Source organism: Meleagris gallopavo, chromosome 26, assembly GCF_905368555.1.
Source record: "Meleagris gallopavo chromosome 26, MGAL_WU_HG_1.1, whole genome shotgun sequence".
Lineage (NCBI taxonomy): Eukaryota > Metazoa > Chordata > Aves > Galliformes > Phasianidae > Meleagris > Meleagris gallopavo.
The window spans coordinates 1,111,668-1,130,392 of NC_139429.1; the positions used below are offsets into that span (position 1 = coordinate 1,111,668).

General features: G+C 44.2%; 1 protein-coding gene across 1 annotated transcript in view; it reads left to right on the plus strand.

The window, feature by feature from the left end:
• The window catches only part of KCNJ5 (potassium inwardly rectifying channel subfamily J member 5), a 50,457-nt gene that overhangs the window by 8,962 nt on the left and 22,770 nt on the right, over positions 1-18,725 (plus strand). The window contains exon 2 of the mRNA XM_085209462.1: positions 4,146-4,299. The gene's annotated coding sequence lies outside the window, so the exon portion shown is untranslated. The remainder of the gene's footprint in view (positions 1-4,145; positions 4,300-18,725) is intronic.

Here is an 18,725-nt window from a genome sequence, read left to right on the forward strand (position 1 = left end):
TAACGTTATTGATAAGCATGAATTACTTTTCATAAAGCCAGAAGTAAAATGCGAATTTGTTGTTTTGTGTCACAGCCTGTGCTTACACTGAAACCTCATAAAAGAGAGGATGAAGAAATGAAGGTCATTGTGCCATAGCTTTTCACTGTTTTGAACTTTTGCTGCTGAATGTATTGGTTGTGAATGTAGCTGACAAAGTTAAACTTTAAGCGAGAATCTGAGGAAGGGAATGGGGTCACCCTCCAAACAATCCTCAAGTCTGCTTTTCTTGATACCCTTTTAATGTGTTCATGTTAATGCATAGTTTGAGCAAAAAGAAAACACTGCTGCACAGCGCACCGTTCTCAGAAGCTCTGCGGTATTTAACCTTTAATTTCCCTGCGTGCAGAAATGTGTGGCTTCAGCTGCTGTTGGTATTTGTTGTGTTGGGTTTTTTCTGCAGCAGTGTGAGCTCTGAGTGTCAGTGCTGGAACAGAGCAGAATGCCTCCGTGCCACTGCCTGCACAACCTGAGCTGCACACGTGTGCCTTGGGCAGAGATGCTCAGAACCCCCTGGGAAGTTGTGAAGGGGGGGGAATGGAAGAGGTTCTCTGATCTAGCTGGCTTTTCCTGCTGGGGCTGTCACAGATGTTACCACGATTCTGGTAGACCTGATTCAGCCTTCACTAGAAATCTTTGGATTAATCCAGACATACAAATCAACAGATAATTATCACAGAGATGATGAGAGGAAGCCAATCAGTACAATCTGGGCTGCATCCTTGGAAACATTCCCAACTTCGCTGTTCCTTTCCTTCCTCTTTAAATCTTCCCTGCTGTCTTCAGACTGCTTTATAAGCCCTGTTTAAGCTACCCCAGATAGATCAAAGTCTGAAGAAAACACCCTTCTTGAGCCAGGGTGGCAAAGCAATCCTACCCCCAACAAATCTTTCGTGCTCCCACTTACAGCTGGAATGTGTTGATTCTCTTCAGCAAGAGAAGCATTCCCTCCTGTACCAACACTGAGCGTGCTACAGGGGAGGTTACAGAAACCAAATTATGTAATATAGCCCTTAGTCCTTTCCATTTAAATCACTGAAGGTAACTGACTGGCTGTGTTGTAGCTAATGTTTAGCAGGATGTTTCCTGTCAGCCCAAACACACTCAGCATTGCAGGCTGTGCTGCGTGAGAAATGCCTTTAGGAGAAGCTGGCAGAGCTCTGCTGTCCCCAGCAGCATTCATCACAGGAGTGCTGCACTGCTTGTGCTGAGTGATGGGCCAGCAGCACTGCCTTGAGTAGTGATGGCATGTTGAGGTTGGCTGCAGAAACCACTGGGCTGTTCCACTCGTATTTCAGAGATCACTGCAACAAGCAGAAACCTTTATTTCTGTTGTTCACTTCCTGATCTTTCCTATCTAACCTCCATCACCCCCCATACCCAGAATAACTTACAAATACCCAGGTAGTTAGTTCTGGAGAGATGCACTTCTGCAAGTAGGTAACAGCAGTGGTTAGAGGTCCCGTGTGCTACGTACCAGCTGGGGCTCCTCTGCTCACCAGGGATGTAACTGAGTGGTCCTCTTTGCTCCTACTTGCTCTCAGTTGATTTGCTGTGAGCACTTCTGAATGTGGGGTAATGCCCAGGCGCATTAATGGTGCTTGGGTAAGTCCTCTGTGGAGCACATTAATCCATGGAAATGGCTTTAATCTCAGTCACGTGCGGTGCTGGGGAGCAGTGGGTGTAGGAAGGGGAAGGTGGTTGAGGTTTGATGGGGGTCAGACAAGAACAACATTTTTTAACACGTTTAACTGTTGTTTTGATACCTGTGGCTTCAAATGTATTTCTTCCCTCACTGCAAAGGAGGTACAAACAAAGCTGGCGGAGCCTCATCATTACAGAGGAAAGCATAAATACAAAGCAGCCCTCTGAACTCACAGCTTTTGATAGAAATGCATCTTTGTTAGGGATTCAGATGAAGTTCTAAGGAGCTTAGGTATAAAAAAGGGGGATACAGAGTTAAAGGATTATTTTTTTTCAGTCCTGTTCAGCTCTTTTTAAAAATCAGTTCTTTCAGTCCTTTCTGTTTTTTTTCTTTTGTTGAACTTCCTCTGAACAAAGCATGTGAAATATCCCTTTCTTGATACCTTCTGAAATCCTTTTTTATTAGAAAAGCAAACGACAGCACTTAGTCTTACTGTGTGTTATCTGCTGGCTTCTTTTCTACTGATACCTTTGGGGAATACAGCTCATTTGCTTTTCATTCAGTGCCACGGCTAGAGCAGGAATCTGCCTGTTGCAGTATCCCAAACCTGTTGTCATATCAGAATTGTAGCAGAATCAAGGACTGCCAAACAGAGCTGACCTTGCACTGAATCAATTTGAAGTACAGCAGGAGTGTAACCTTGCCTAAGTCCACTTATGTGCCTCATTTGTCTCCTGTCACAGAGGAGGAGCACCCATCACTTCTATTTAAGCTGGGTGAATCAGGAGTGTCCCAGCTATCCTTGGTATACAGCACAAGGCTGTGCCAAACCCTCCCTTGCTGCTCCCACATCCTGAAAACATGTATGGGGTGTGCAGACTGTGGGAGCTATTGGCCATGGAAGGGGCTGAGCCACTCCAGGAAAACTGCTATAATGTTTTGTCAGCCTGTTATACCAGAGGACTTGGGATCCTCTGCCTTAAAAGTGGGTCTTCATGCTGTGCTCTGTGTGTGCTTGGTGGGGTTTGCTCTCTGATCCGTCCTGCTGAGCACCCCTGGTGCTCCCCACTGCAGTGTGCCTTGGGGTCATGCTTCAAATAGGGTTTCCATGATAACAAGCAGCAGCTGCCTGTATTCAGGAACATTACTTGCACTACGCCTGCTGTACATTACTTGAAAAGACAGGCTGCAGTTTCCCCTCACAAAGCTGTCTCGAAGGCATCATTCATTCCTGAGAGCACAGTAAGTGAAATAATGTGTGCTGCAGCAATGGAGACTTGAGCAAACCGTGTGTTCTTGGAGACCGGGAGTGTTTGGGGTCCTCGAGGGTTGCAAGTAAAGATTTACAACAGTAAAGCCATTACTGTTATTGTTAGCCATTAGTATTATGGCAGTGAGCACTGCATGCAAAATTAATTCATTACTGCGTTTGCTGAGGGAGAGAGCCTGCAGTGTTCAGCTTAGGTGAGAGCACGCAGTGTGGCTCTTGTATACAAACACCATTAAGGCTTTGGGGAATATACAGCAGTGGAATTTCCTCCTGCCCAGGGAGGGCAGCCCTGGCTCACAAATGTTCCCTCTCTATCGCATGGAGCTTGGCAAACATCTGCCAGGCAAAAACATTTGCCAGTGCTCTCCAGCTTCATAGGGACCGAAGGAAACTTTGTTATTTGTGCTATTTTTGCAGCACCTGACCAATTTCAGAGCTAGACTGCATCTCCCATAGCACCTTCTGCTGTGACAGAATTCCTGTGCAGCCAGTGATCCACCTCATCTTCAGGGTCTGTCATGGGATGTGCAATCGTGCTGGGAATCGCCTCTGTGAGAGCTGGGAGTGGGGCTGTCTGTGCCACGAAGGGGGATTTCCCAACAGAACTGTTTCTATTTTCAGAGAATTGATTTTCACTGAAAATACCAATTCTTATTTTTTATTTTTTTAGAAGAAATGGTTCTCTGGGAGAAGTTATTCTTGAGCAGATGGTATCTTTGGGGACTTCGGTCAAAAGAAAACGATTCTCCTTACAGTGTTTTTGTGTGATGTGTCCTTGTGGTTTCAAAAGGAAAAAAATAGGGCTTGAATACAGTAAAAGTGTTTTGGTGGCTGTGTATTCTGTTCACTGAGGAGTCTGGAAATGGCGTGTTTTGCTTTCTGTTGAGTTCTTCTGAAGGAGAAAGGAGAGTTTTTGCTAGTTATTTCTCTGCTGCCAGAAAAGCCATTAAACTGTGAGGTGTGGTGATGGTGGACTGCAAAGTTCCACCTGTTAGCCTGAAAGCAGTCTGTAAGCAAAGCACTGTGCTGCACAGGATGTGCTGGGAAGGCAGTGCAGCACAAACGCCATTCAGAAAGGTCATGGGGAGAACAGGCAAAGTCATGTGAGCCACTGCTGTACATTCTCATTTTGTTATTCTTTGCTGAATTATTAAAGGCATTGAATCATTAACTCGCAATTTGTTTCTACAGATTGGCAATGTCAAGTCTCAGTCATCAGTATGGTGCACTGGAAAGGCTTTGTGCAAAAGCCTTGAGGGCTGAGAGGCAGCTGACAGCCATTATCCGAGGCCAAGAGCACCTGGGAACGCCAGGATCTGACCCCATTTGGGCATCTCATCTCAAGGTATCTCAACACTCATCATTTTCCTGTCATTTGAATTTCCAAACTGTTGGTGTATTTAAATGCATAGTGGCTCCGTGCCACCCCAGGCAGAACTCAGCACTGGGTAGGATAGAAAACGCTGACAGAAGGACCCAACATTGACAGAAAGTACTTACTGTTGCAGCAGCTTCCAGAAGCCCTTGCTTACTCAGTGCACAAGAAAAGTATGATGTTGCTCTCTTTGCACTCTGCACATCACTAAAGAAAAGCAATTAAGTGAATGCTGTCATGGTATAAAGTCTTCTCTCAGTAGCTTAAATCACAGGGTATAGCTAATGCCAGCTCCAGAACAGAGATGCAGTAAGAGAATACTCAGAGGCTGCTTGCTCAGCCCTGCTCACCCTGCCGGCTGGTCACACACTGTGTGCTTAGTCAGCCACAGAGCCAGGATTTGATTTACTATTTCTCAGTTCTGTAACACTCCCTCTGTGTGAACCTGAGGAAAATGGGAGAAGGGCAAATAAGCATCTAACCTGGATTAAATGGCAGTAGGAAGAGCTTCTTTGATATATATTTTTTTTTTCTACTGTGTTTTTATAAGGGCTGCACTCTGCTTATAAGTGTTTCAATGAAATGTTTGTAACTCGTGTGCTGCATGCTGCACTATCACTGTTCTGCTGCAGTCATTCACCTGCACACAGCTCTGGGATAAGCCCTGGGATGTGGTCGTCCTGGGCAGCATTTTGGGAGCACTTTTATGCAGAACTCAGAGTGCTGTCCTGCTGCAGTCCTTACCCAGGATATTTTATTCCAGCAGTATAAGGAACAGCTTTGATACTTGTAACACATCATTGCTACCTGCTGATCTGCCACGCTCCTCTGTTCTGCTCGCTGTGCCTGCAAGTCTGTCACATAGCAGCTGCAAGCTGGATTGGCACTTGCTGGCTGATGCTGCATGTTGAATCAGTTGAGGTTCACCAGTAAAAGTATCAGACATCAGTAGTTCAGAAGATTTCCTTTCATCATTCAGTGCTCTGATCATAACTGCTGGCAGCACTGCAGACTTTGATTGACAGATTTTGTTCTACCTCAGGTTCCCGATATCTGATTTTTGCTATGTTCAGCCAAGCTGTCTAGAAACATCTTGTCCCGTTTCAGTCTTATCTCAATAGTTTCTTTCCCTCATCTCTGCTTGGCTGCTGCATTACGAGGTGGGTGACAGCAGTTGTTCCAGCCCCTTTTGAAGGGGTGTATGACAGCCTACAGCTCCTGCCCTGGCATTTAATGTGAGTTCTTGGTCGCATGTTCTGACTGGGGGGAAAAAAAATCTGATTTTTCAGCTGGTTTTCAGGTGAAGGTAGAGGTATTAAGGACATTCTATGCTCTTTCATACAAGGTTTGCTGAAGCGAGTCTCATCCATCTGAATTAGAGAGCCAGGGTCCACCTGTGCCTATTAGATTGGTTAGAATGGTCCAGTGATTTATTACAAATAAGTGCCACAGAAGTGAAGCATTTCAGGAGCAAATCTTGAGAATCAAATCTCAGTTGGCAGCAGTTTGTCACATCTCCTGCAGAAAGCAAAGAGCTTTCACTTACAGGAGAAACCTGATTGTTCCCTGAAATATTATATCTCAGGACTGCTCCTTTTAAGGATAATTTTGGGGGCACACAGAGTGCCTTTTGGAAGCACTGGGGACCACCAGCTGCGAATCTAAAGATGTGAGCAGCCTGCTGTCCCTGGGGTGTGCAGTGTTTCACCAGCAGAGCTTTTCCTGTTCCAATCCTTCATTTACTTTTATGCTCCTAATTATTTATATAAGTGTAATTGACTTGCAAGACATTCCTGGCTTTCAGTGCACACTGAGTGAATTATTGACCCATCACATGGGTCACTGATGTGAAGAGACATATGAACAAACTGGGTACAAAATAGCTGCTTTGCATTCTTAATAGCAAATGTACGCCATTAATAACTTTGCCTGACGCACTCAGAGCCTGCACAATTTTAGTTTAACATGCATATGGCTGAGTTCATCCTCAGAGTAATTTGAAACTCATTGGGCATGGACTTCATCTCCTCATGCTGCTTTAAAACCTCTCCTGCGTTGAGATGTGAAATGCTAATTCCAGAGTTTATGGCTGACTTGAGATGCTGTATTTGAAAAATCAAATCCAATTAAATCAACTTATTACCAAGGCCAGAGAGTGGCATTCAGCACATCTTTTGTTACTCCACAATGAGGAGCAAACTTAAGGAGAATATAGTGTCCTAACACATAAACAAGGCTAATGTGTCCTAATAAGGTTTTGATCTGCAGCACCTGGGAAGCAAGTGGTGAAAGTTTTCCTGGAGAATGCAGTCACCTGAGCCTGGTTTTGGGCTTTCCACTTCTCTTTGTTGTGCTGTGGGGTGGCTGCTTTCCCCTTTGTGTCTGTTTCCCCATCTGCTCGTAACACAGAAGCAAAATGAGGGTGTTGTGTGGATGAATTCAAAGACTGCAAAGTGCTTTGAGGACTCTTGTGTGTACTGCTATGGCCTGACAGCATGGCATCAGCTCATCGTAGTCAGAATTGTAAAGGAGCTCAGAATTCAAGGGACTATAAAGCTAAGAGATGCCCTCTTGCTGTCCTGGTAGGAACTTATTTATCATTATCTGAGGAGAAGAAAAGCACTTATGTGCAAAGAGCACAGTGAAGAGAGAAAAGAGGGGAATGTACAATGGTTTTTTTTTTTTTTTGAGATGGAAAAATACTAAACTGATCTGCAGATACAAAGCAAATGAAAATCTCTAATTTAGGTTTATTAGAGTGTGAGCACTTTGCCATTCTTTGTATTCAAAGCATATTATCACCAAACTACTCAGTGGTTCCTTCTGCTGTAGGTACCAGTACTCCTATTTTGAGCATTACTCCTGTAAACAAGCCCTTATTTCAATTACTAATAAGCACTCAGAAATCTTGGCTCAGTTGTTCTAATTTGTGCAGAATTCAGAGCAGCCCTTGGTTGTGACTTGAGATTTTCATAGTCCCCATGAAGTGATGGAAACCTAATGAAGGATTCATTTTGCTTCAGTGTACCCTCAAAACATGAGAAAGGCAAAGGCCCAGGCAGCTGGTTGAGATACCAGAGCCAGCATGCGATGAGGACTGGGTGAGCTGCTGCCCACCCCCAGGTTAGTGGGCAGCCCAGATTAGATCTCTCCTCCTTTACTCACTTAAAAGGAGATCAACTCCATTATTTTATCTCTTGGTATGACTAAACATTCACACACGAGGTAGCTGTTCAGATTGCAGTAGCTCTGTCTATGTTGTGAAGATCTCTTGTATAACTTTGTTTTCCTCACTGGGACAGAAAGGCTTTGAACAGGCGTTGTTTTGTTGTTTATCTTTGTGATTACTCTGTGTGCACACTTCTCTTGATAGCACAGAGAGCATCTGAGGGAGTTTATTAAGGTATAAACCAACTTAAATTACCTTGCATTTATTGTGGGATGCTGCTGCAGAAGAGGCACATTTGCATATCAAAACCCTGTGATGTGAAACCAAGAAACAAATAAAACCATCTTATCTCTGTGAGCACTGTGTATGGAGGGTGCAAACTTATCAGCCACCCACAGCCTGGCTGTGACCTGTTACATTTTATGAAAATATTCAGGGTGAGACAACAAGGCTCTGAATCTTAGCTGTAAAACTCCTCCAGTATGCAGGCTGATGTACAGCAGACTAGAAATAGAGCCTTGGGCTATATCATGCTAGTACATCCTTTGAGCTGTGCTGCTGAAGGAAGAGACACCTTGCTCTGCTGTAGCAACTCTGCATTTTCCCATGGTTACATGTAAAGGGAGGTAAAGCCACGTTCCTGTGCCAAACTCCCCTCCTTCCCACTGTAATCCAGGCTCTTACACAGATGCTCCTTAGCGTTCAGGTGAGCTGCTGAGTACAGCTGAAATGCAGAAGCCATTAGTGGCCTTCAGGTATAAGATGCTTAGAACTGCGTGGCTGGAAGGAGCTTTCCACTCTCATACCCCAGAATGTCCCTGCTTACCTACCAGCTCCTGGTGGACCCACTGAGCTGCCACCAAGAGAAGCAAATTCTCTGAGCTGTTTTGTTACATTTCTAAAGGAGCAGTCAAAGGCAGACAGATCTGGATGGAGCTGGAAACCAGCAAGAACCTTGATGAAAGGAAATGAGTCATGGAAGGCTCGTGTCTCCTTCCCCCTGCCAAAGGGTGATGGGGGTCGGGGTGGGGGTAGGGTGTATCACTGCTGGTTCTGTCCACATCCAGATGTCTTGGAAGGTTCTGAAGGCAGGAGTAGCTCTTAGGCAAAAGCACCTGTAGGATGAGCTTGCTGTCACTGCCCAGCATGAGCAGGCTGTGTTGGTATTGCTGTAATACCTGGAGTGCTGTTCAGAAGCCCCTGTGTGGTTGGTATCAGAAGGGCTCAGTCCCGATGTGCTGCTGTATCTGTAGTGAAACTGAGCTGCTCAGTCACTACTGTACCTATGTATGATATTTATTAACGACAGCTGAGGACCAACACTGTTACATCTTACTGGCTGTTTTTAACAGAATTTAAGGAAATGGTGGCAATTATTAGATAAGCACTTGTGCAAAAAGGTGATGGTAGGGAAGTAGAGGTAACCAGTACAGGAGGGCAGCTGTTACTGATCGTTCAGCCCATTACTTTCTTATTATCTTAGCTTGATTCTGTAGTGGATATTTTTTTCCTGTTGTGTAGTGAAGTTGCATCATGCAGAAAATTGGTTTAAGTACAAACTCTTATGGTGTCTTTCATCAAATGTTCTCAGAGAACATTACGAATAATTCATTAAAGGGGCACTGTCAGCTGGAACGCTTTAATTACCATTTTCTGACAAGTCAACCCATAAGTGGTGTGTCCTGATTTTCCTATTTATTGCTAACATATATGTAGATTTTTTTTTTTCCTGTAGATGTTTATAGGAGTTGAGTGAAGTAATAAACTACGAGTCTGGGGAGGCGAGCCATGCACTACGTGCTGTCAGGCCCAAAACAGGAGAGAATTTAAGGGTGGGTACTTTTTTATTAAACAGTAATTTTGAGAAACTCCTTACTGCAGGACCTGAGCATCTCCCAGCCCACCTGAATGGGGAGACCTTGTGGTGTGTCACATTGCTGCTCCAAACAAGCACAGTGAAGTCAAAGTCTAGCAGTAAAAACCATTAGCTATTTCCTGCTCCCAGTCTGGGTGCACAGGCTCAGCCTTCTAGTAACTGTGGGAGAATGACAGGCTGCCCAATACTCATATAGGGTTAGAACAGCAATCATGGCAGTTACCATAGCTAGCTTGATGCAAACCTGCATTGCTTTATCCCACTGTAGTTCGTTGCAATGCCACTCTTCAATATCCTTCCAGCCCTGTGTCACTGCTACCTTTCAAGAAAATAATATGGCAGTGAGCCTCTTACCTTGGGTGTTAAGCAGTGAAGGTGACTGCAGCAGGGAGGTGGGAGGGAAAGCTTCCTGTACCCCTAGAGCATGTAATTCCCAACAGCTTCTCCACCAAAGGGAGCGTGGCCAGGGCCCTCCTTGGCTTTTATGTGTGCCTGTGTCAACTCAGACTGGTTGCCAGCTCATCTATATGCAGTGGCTCATTAACATAATGGCTCAGTTTATATAAGTTTATGTGAAAGGCGGAGAAGTGGCTACTGGATTTAAAAATAAGGCACAAGTGTTGAGCTGTTGAGGGTAGGGAAATTAGTGCAGTATTACCTGGGAAAGCTGATGCTACTATTTCTGTGTTTGTTACTGTATCCCACTGGTATAAATCCAGCAGCAGTGTCCTGACTACCTGTGAGGATCCTGCCTTTGTTTTGCATGGCAGCGTGGTTTTGGGGAAAAAAAAGAAACAACCACGAAGCATATCTTTTAATACCTCCTATATTCTGCAGGACCTTTGCAGTTTGATTTATTTGACCTATGGTGTATTAGAAGCATGTACTCTTCCCTAGGATTTCCTTCCTAGATCTGAGCTGAAAGCCCAATTCCATCCAAAACCTTTGCAGAGAGACTGTAGGAATCAATTCACTGCTGTGATCTTGGAGACTGAAGAAGTGAACGTCTCTTGTACTTCCCAATCCTTTAGCAGTGTCTTTGCATCTCACTGATAGGGGATTGTGTGATTTTTAAACCTGAAATTACCTATATGCATGTAATTAAGTTAATACTTCTGGTTTGCTCAAATTAGGCAGGCATTTCTTCTCACTCTAAGACAAGTGTCTAAGAATGCACTGCCTTCCAGAGATGCTCATCCATCTGCCTTTACAGAGAGAGGACTTGAGAGACTGAAGCAGTTTATATCCTTATCTTTTCGATGCCTACTGTAAAATAAATGAGTTCTACCCTCAAAATTAAAATCCCCGGATGGGAGATTGATCTTCCCTGGGTTATACAGCAACAGGAGCCCCGTGTTTCCACCACTGACCACAGGCAGTTGGAGGCCGTGGTACGGGAGGATCTTCTTTGTCTCTCAGAGTCTTGGAAGAGATGGGGGATGCAATTTGTAGATCAAAACCTTATTTAACATTTGGGCAAAGCCAGATCTGCTCACACAGTTGAAACCAACAGGAGATCAATGATTCAGCATCAGAACTGCTTGCCCTGCAGTGTTGTGAAGACAGAAAGCACTGCTACAAGGAATTGAGCTCAGGTTTTAGCCATACCATTGTTTAAATAGCTCAGTCATTGATGATCAATGTGATAATTTAAGTAGTGCTTTCCATTTCCAAGCACGTTAATCCATCTGTTGTATCTCCTCACACTCCTGGGATGCAGATCTGCTGTTAGCAGTGCCAACACAGCACCAGAAATGTGATGATGGAATGGCTGCAGGTAACAACCAGGAGTCATTGATGTGATATACTCAGAAATAATCAGTCTGCTTATTGTTATGCTGTACTCAATGCACACGGGAGCCCTGCACTGCTCACCTGTTGGCAGTTCATGATGTTACAAATTAAATTTCAGCAACTAGCGTATTGCACATTGTTTAACATAATTTTTCAAAGAAAAAAATCTGTTCTCCTGCGATGAAACTCAGTGGGATTTTTTTCCCATTAGTTTCAAAGAATGTGTTGAGCCCTGAAAGGGTTTTAATTCTGTTAAATATTATCCTCAACACTGGAAAATTAAAAGTGAATGGGCTTTCTTCATTCTTTCACTATGACATGTCAAAAGAATGTTAGAAAAATGAGTAGGTTTTCCTGGCTTTCAGAAGCTCCCAGAGTGAATTTCAATCGCAGGTTTTCAAGACAGATTGTAATTAACTTCTTCATTCAGTCTGAGACCAGAACACTTTCTGTATTTGGTACAAGGAAGGCAGGGCAGGAGGAGAGTGGTAAAGGATTTGGGTTTTCATGAGTGACAAATGACTTCTAGGTGCTCTGAGACCACTTAGATGGAGGTAATTCTCATAATGTAGAGGAGCCATTTTGTAGTTTGTTTCTCCTGTTGGACAGAAGCATCACCAGAGACATTCTTGGAAATTTAGGGTATTGTTTTCAGCTGGTTGTGTTACTTTAGGAAAATAACATTTCCAAAGTTGCATCCATAACCAAGGAACTAAATAGCACTTCCAGCAGTGGCATAGGTTTGCCAGCAGCCCTCCTCCATTGGAGTGAGTTGGCTTCATTGTTTTATCAGAAATGTATTCTTTGGGACCCTGTCCTGTAAAGAAGAAATGGGAAATGAGGTGTAACTGAGCTGATGTCAGAACATCCCCTGCTGTATTTGTAAATATTTTTTCCCGTGTTTTTCACATTAAGTCAACGCTTTTGATTAAAAGTGTTCTGTGAAGTCTGCTTGCCTGAAGCAGTTTTTCTACATAAATATTGATCATCTCTATCTGCTTTGTCAAATGAAAAGAAAGATGTCATGCCCTTATCTTTAGGAACGATTATTTATAGAAGATGCAGTCTCTCTAGATGCAACCAAAGATACATACTTTATAAGCACGGTACAGAAGTCAGTACTGCAAGCAGTTGTTTGTTCATTAACCTCAGTGCAGCTAGGCTGGCAGCCTCCCAGTACTGATTTACTTGGTGTTTACCATGGGGAGGGATTTAAAATCCATTGCAGTTTTATTCCGAGTCCCAAGAGAGGTGATTCCATCCTTCCCATTACATCTCATTTTCTATCTGTTAAATACTGAGCTGATAGTGTAGCAAAGAAGATAGGAGTAACAGGAGCCTGTTCTGATATTTGTACGTGCAGCTGTGATTCTGACATTGTTTCTAATGAAAGCAAGAGGTTTAGAATCCCTTCTCCTTTCCTATCCTTAGACAGCAGGTAGTTGAAGTCCTTCGTCTCCTCTGCTAACAGTAATGACAAAATTTAAATGCATAGGCATAATTAAAGGCTCCTTAATTTCAGGAACGAAGCTGGCTGTGGGAATGCATGTGGGAATCCAAAAAGGCAGAGCCCTGTGTTATTTAACTCCTTGATGTCCTAAGGGTTGCACAGCAGCAGAAGCCTCATTTGTCAGGCAAGTCTGCAGGGTAGAGCACCTTTACTGAGAGTGCAACACGGGGAAAATCTGCTTTATGCAACTGTATTCATTGAGAAAATTATGCTGGCTTCTCACTGGAAGTAATAAAGCTCATTACTTGCATTTACGTGTAATTCAGCTACTTGGCAGAGTACGTTAGTGCCAGAGAAGGCCTTATTTCCTCTGAAAATGTAGGGCATGGGTGGACTGCAACAAAGGCACTTCTTTCCTTCCTGCTTGATCAGATGTTATGAAGCATTAAACTGGGAGCATGCTTTGTTTCACCTTCTGTCTTTTTTCTCTGTTTTCCAAATAGATAAGGTTCTGAAGAAAGATCTCCAAAAAGCCATTTGTAGAAGTCTGATCTGAGGGCATGAGGTGTTTCTGTAGTGGTGCTTTCAAGGGGCTAGTCCCTGCATCAGCCTTTGGGAGCCCAGGCCCAGCTTTGATGGGAGCACAGATGTGTGCTCTGAAAACATGTGATGCCCTGCTTGCTTGAGCAAACTTAATAGCTTGATAAGGAGTGAGGTGGCACACAGTGCACAACCAGGTGTACCTGCACGGGCATCTGCTGGAAGGCAACTATATGAATAGGAATAAGCAGATAAAGGTATATTATTATTACCTGCAGTTGCCTTTCTGTGTTGAGCATCACCAGCAAAATTCATGTTTTGAAGAACAGAATGTGAACTGTAGGTAAGCCTATTGTCTGTGTTTTCTATCCATTGCTCTTTGTAAAGAAAGAAACAATGCTGCAATACTGTGCAGCAGTGACCATCCTTTGTGCTGCCATTCTTTAAGAACCCTTGAAAGTCCAATGAGCTGATCTTGCTGCTGCTGCTCAGAAGTTCCCAAACTTTACCACCCCTCCAGGTGTCCTTTTGGGCAGGGCATCCAGGACGGTGGTTGTTTCTCTCTTGGGGTCAGAGTTTACTTTTTTGAGGTCAATCTACAACTGATCGTTTTGGCCTTCTCTTTCTTTCAAATTTAGGAATCGATTCCATCCATTTTCTTCTCTCCTGACAGCCCACAGCTGTGACTGTCAGACTCAGAACCTCTTTGTTTCATTGTTATTAGTGTTTTTATTTTGGACATTGTCACAGTTGCCTAGCAATGTCAGCAGGTGCTCTGAAAATAAACAGTAAAGCACAAGCTTCCTGCAAGACAGAACATTACATTCTGCTTCAAACGGTGTCTTTTATCTGTAAGTCTCCATGGACTCTATCAGCATTAATAAATGAAATTTGCCCTCTTTTGGAATGCAGGGGAAGGAGAGAGAAATAAAGGAAGCAGTCATCACTCTATTTTTCTCTGATAATAACCAGGGCAGAAAGGCAAAACAATGGCAGAAAGCATGGTGTGATATCCTGACCTGCTGAAGTCAGGCATTGATCTCTCATGGGAGCCATGAGGAAAGCTGAGAGCATATCACTTCAAAGAAAGGCCTCTGCTGAATTCCCTTTGCAGCTAATGGGGTGGATGGAGCCGGCAGAGTCAGAAAGTGAACAAGTTGTGCAGAGTGATGGTTCAGTTATTCCCCAAGAACAGGAATACAGCCCCAGAGGCATCATAGGCATAGGACAGGTGGTGAAGGGATCAGCACATCCTTCTTACAGGCATGACTGTGGAGTGCATGTGCAGGTACACAGTGGCAGTGCTATGGAACTCACAGCCCCTACAGCTCCTGCTCTCCTTTGGTAAATCTGCATTACTGATAGAAATGACAGAACTGGGTGGTAATTTTGTCTTAATTTTCAGAAGCAGTGGAATAGGCTGATAGTTTCACTTTGTACCTATAAAAGTTCCCCAGCAAGAACAGCAGGTGCCTCTCCTGCACGCTCTCTTTTACAGAAGTACATTTACTGGATGATCACACAAAAACCCCAGACCTTGCTGTTGAAGGTCAGGACATGAGAAATAGAAGAATGACTTTTACAGATGAGTGAACCTATCAGAATGAGCTGCCTGGGAGGGCAGTAAGAACAGGCTTGATAGCAGAGAGCACTTTTGGTAATAGAGAGCAGACTGAGGTATCAGCTGCAGCCTGCTCGTTTTCCACGAGTGATGGAAAATGCTCAGTGATGTGTCTTCATCTATGCAAGGCTTCAAATTCAGGCTGGAAAAGCATGCTGTCTGAGTGGCAGTGGTGTGCAGTCAGCACAGCTCTGCTTGGACTGTGCCCAGTTGGGTTTTGCGCAAGTTGTTCTGGGTGATACCCAGCTTGCTTCTAGAGGCAGCTAACTTCAGAGTCTCTGCCTTGGAGCTGGCCTGGGTTAGGGAGCTGAAATTCCCTATGCTGAAGTTTTCCCTTTGCAGTGTGTTTTTTTTTTTTTTTTTTTTCCACATGTAGTTCTGCAGAACTGGGAGATGCTTTCTGGAGAGAAGCCTGGCTCATGCCCAGGTACCTTCACCCCTTGCAGCAAGGCTTTCTGTAGGTCTCCATCCTCCAACCTCGGGGATACATAGATCGTCTGTGCAAGATGTGCTAAAATATGCTTGTCCTGCAGTGTAGCTCATAAGCACTGTCAGCACTTTCTAAGGTGGTACAGCCATACACAGACCTCTTCTATATGAACAATGTAGTTAAAATTGGCGTGGATCATTTCCATGATAAAACTATGGGGAAAAGCCTTATTTCAGCAAATCTGCTTTGTACTGCAAATTCTGTACTTTCACACAAGTAGGGTGCCTGCTTAAATACTGCTTCGGAGGGATGCGAGGCTTTACCCCGAGAATTAGTCAGAATAGTACAGAAACAACGCGGCTGCCCATCACCCTCTGCTGGTCTGTGCGGGGACTGCGGGGTGACCGCTGGCTCCGGTGATGATGGGAAAACCTCTTAAGAAAGTGGAAGAAGCCTTCTGTTATATGGCAGAATCGTTTTGCACAGCAGACAAGTGGGATCATTCTGTGCAACTGCAGTTTTGTCGAGTTGGGGTGGGCTGTGTGCGGGGGCACAGAGGGAAGAGCAGTTCTACGTGGATACAAGAGTGCTGGAAGTACGACAGGTCTGTTGGCTTTAGTGGTTTTGTCTCAGATTTAATGTAGTTAGATGAGAACGACATCTGGTCTTGGTTCATGAGGGAATTTTCTTGGCGTGGGCTCAATGCAGTGTAAGTCCCTGATAAATCACCCGAAGCAATGACTGTAGCCTTTCTGGCAATTCAGCTTCAATAAGGTGGTTGTATGACGAGGTGTACGCAAGCTGTCAGCACAAATGAATCAATTCTGTGCAAACGGGATGCTACTGAGCCTGTGAGTTCCAGAGGTGTTGCCAGCATGGAACCACCACAGCCCAAGGCGATGTGAATGCTGAGATGACACAGCCCAGTTGTCTTCCTACAGAACGTCGTGACATTGAGAAGCCTGGAGAGCTGAAAGAAACTTCAGCAGGCCAAAGCTTTAGGATTTGCCTTGTCCATATGGCATCGTCTTTTCCTGGGAAAACTTCTTTCTATTTCTTTTGACGTGTCTACAGTTCTGTCGTTATGCCTCATTTGCACTGGTACATTCTGGGAAATCTAGTCAATAATTCCTTATGTCTGCACTGAGAGCAGAGCACTGCATGACTTGTGGAGTCATCAGAGTTATTTCTGTGGTTGTTCTGTGCTCTGAGATGGCTTTATAATGACCTGAGATGTCACCAATCCCTGAATTTCAGACTCAGATGTATCTAACAGCGGATGAATTTCACCACAAACAGAAAAGGAGGCTTCATCCATTTACATGAAGCCTCTTGTACAATTTTAGCACTAGTCAGATCTGAATCTGAAAGAGTTGGTGCATTGCATGGAAAAGGAATAAGCCTCAGGCAAATCCATCCGGAAGGGAAAGCTTGGCTGAGTAACTGCAGGGTAAATCCAACAGATTTGCCACAACTTTAGTGAGCTGTTGCTGCACGAATTACAGTGAATAAGGGAGTGCTCCAGTGAGCATGGCAATTGAAGTCAGCATATGTGCAGAGCAGTTTGGCTCTGAAAACCACGGAGGACCTGGTTTGCTTCCGAGCATCCCCTGAGTCTCCTTCTCAGGGCTGCCAGGAAAAAGCTTTATCACTGTTGTGCATCACAAAGGTGTAAAGCAGGGCACAGCAAAACTCACCTGCTGGTTCTTCAGGAGGATGGGAAGTGCTTTAAGGAAGGAGGATCCCCAAATAAAGGATTGCTCGGAAGTTGTGCAGTTTGTGTCCCAGGCACAGCAGACTGCTTACAGCCTGTGTGAGGGGCAGGTCTGCAGCTGTTTGCTTGGGACTTCAGATCCCAGACTGTAGCATCATTGGGATGAACTGCACCTGAGGGCATCCCATCAGATGCCATGGGAGGAAAGGAGCTGTCTTGAAATGAGCTGCACTCGTAGTGGTAGAGGAAGAGGAGTGTATTTTTAGGGACTGCTGCAATGCCTTGCTGTCAGAGCAGCAGCTCTCGGTGGCAAGTTAATCCAAACAGCAAATGCATCATCCTCTGTTTCATGTGAATATGCAGTGATAATGAGCAGGAGGGAACATCTTTCCCTGTCTCCCCACAGAGCAGGGAACAGGGGAGAGACAGGAATGGAGGGATTCAAGTCAAAGCACTTCAGCACAGTCTGTCCTTAGTGTTTTAGCCAGCCACTGCATGCAGTTTTATATTTATGAACCTGTACCAAGGGATTGGTTGATAGGTCTTTAATTTCCTTTGGTTTTGCTCTGAACAGGCCTCTCTGGGGGCAGAAGGAACATTTTCAGAGTTACTGAGCATCATCTCCTTGCAAACCAAAGAGAGGAAAAGCACTCTGATCATAACCATGGGGAGGGGGGGCAGTCGGTTTTCTGCCTGCCAATATTTTTTTATTCTTTTTGTGTGTGTGTGTTGTGAGCTTCAAGGTCTGCTGGCTCCATAGATACAAATATGCCAAGAACAAAACGTGCTGATGTGCCAGGAGTCAGGGACACAGAATGGCTCTGCAAACAGAGCTGGAGCGTGTCCAGCATCATCAGGCCATGAGCGCACAGGAGTGTTCATAAAGAAAGGCACTTCATTGCAGTGATATCAAGATCTATCTTTTTCTCTCTATTGCATCATTAAGTATAAGTTATTTGTATTTGTGTGTGGAAAAGCCTGCATTCTGCACAATCTCTTCATTTCATTTGGAAAAACAGAAAGGTTTCGTTCATGTGCTACAGAATCCTACAGCAGTATCTGAGTATGTAATTGACATCGTGGTTCCCTGAATAACTGACTGGAGCAGAAATCAGAATATTGGTTCTTTTCTCCATGTGCTGCTGATTTATTGTGTAAATAGCGAAAGACCTTTTATTGTAGCTATTGCAAATTCCCATACACGCTGTCATTTCCCTCCTATATTTGTTTCCTTTTGTCAGTTATTTGCTTGAACTACATAACAACCAGTCAGGCAAAAGCTGAAAATATCTTTGTTGAGTGGTTTTTGGCAGCTTTAAAATATTAATGCATTTTATAGAGTAGTTATTTTTTATAACTGTCAGTTGTTGCTACCAAGGCAGGGAATTCCTTATAAATATTGAATGCTGCTTCAAGGTCTGGGGAAAAAAAAAGTTCTGGAAATATTTCTCTTAAGCTCCAAAATGACTGAAAAACTGCTGAAAAAATCTTCCTGATGTTTGCAAATGAGGTGTAAATCCAGGAGATCAGGAGTTAGCTGATGCTAATGGAATTTTCTAATAAACACTCACAGCTTTTGAGTGTAACAGGTCCTTGCAGACTGCTTCCTGGATGTAGACACGTTGGGGAAGGGTTGAACAAATGGTTTTGTTCTTAAAGGCTCTCTCCTAGTTGCTGTAGCAAGGCATGTCTCAGAAATTGCCTTGAGCTTCTGTTGTAAGAGAACAAAGCGGGAGGAGCTCACAGCCCAGCAGCTCCAGCACTGCTCCATCTCATCACCTGAATGCATTTGGGGTGCAAGG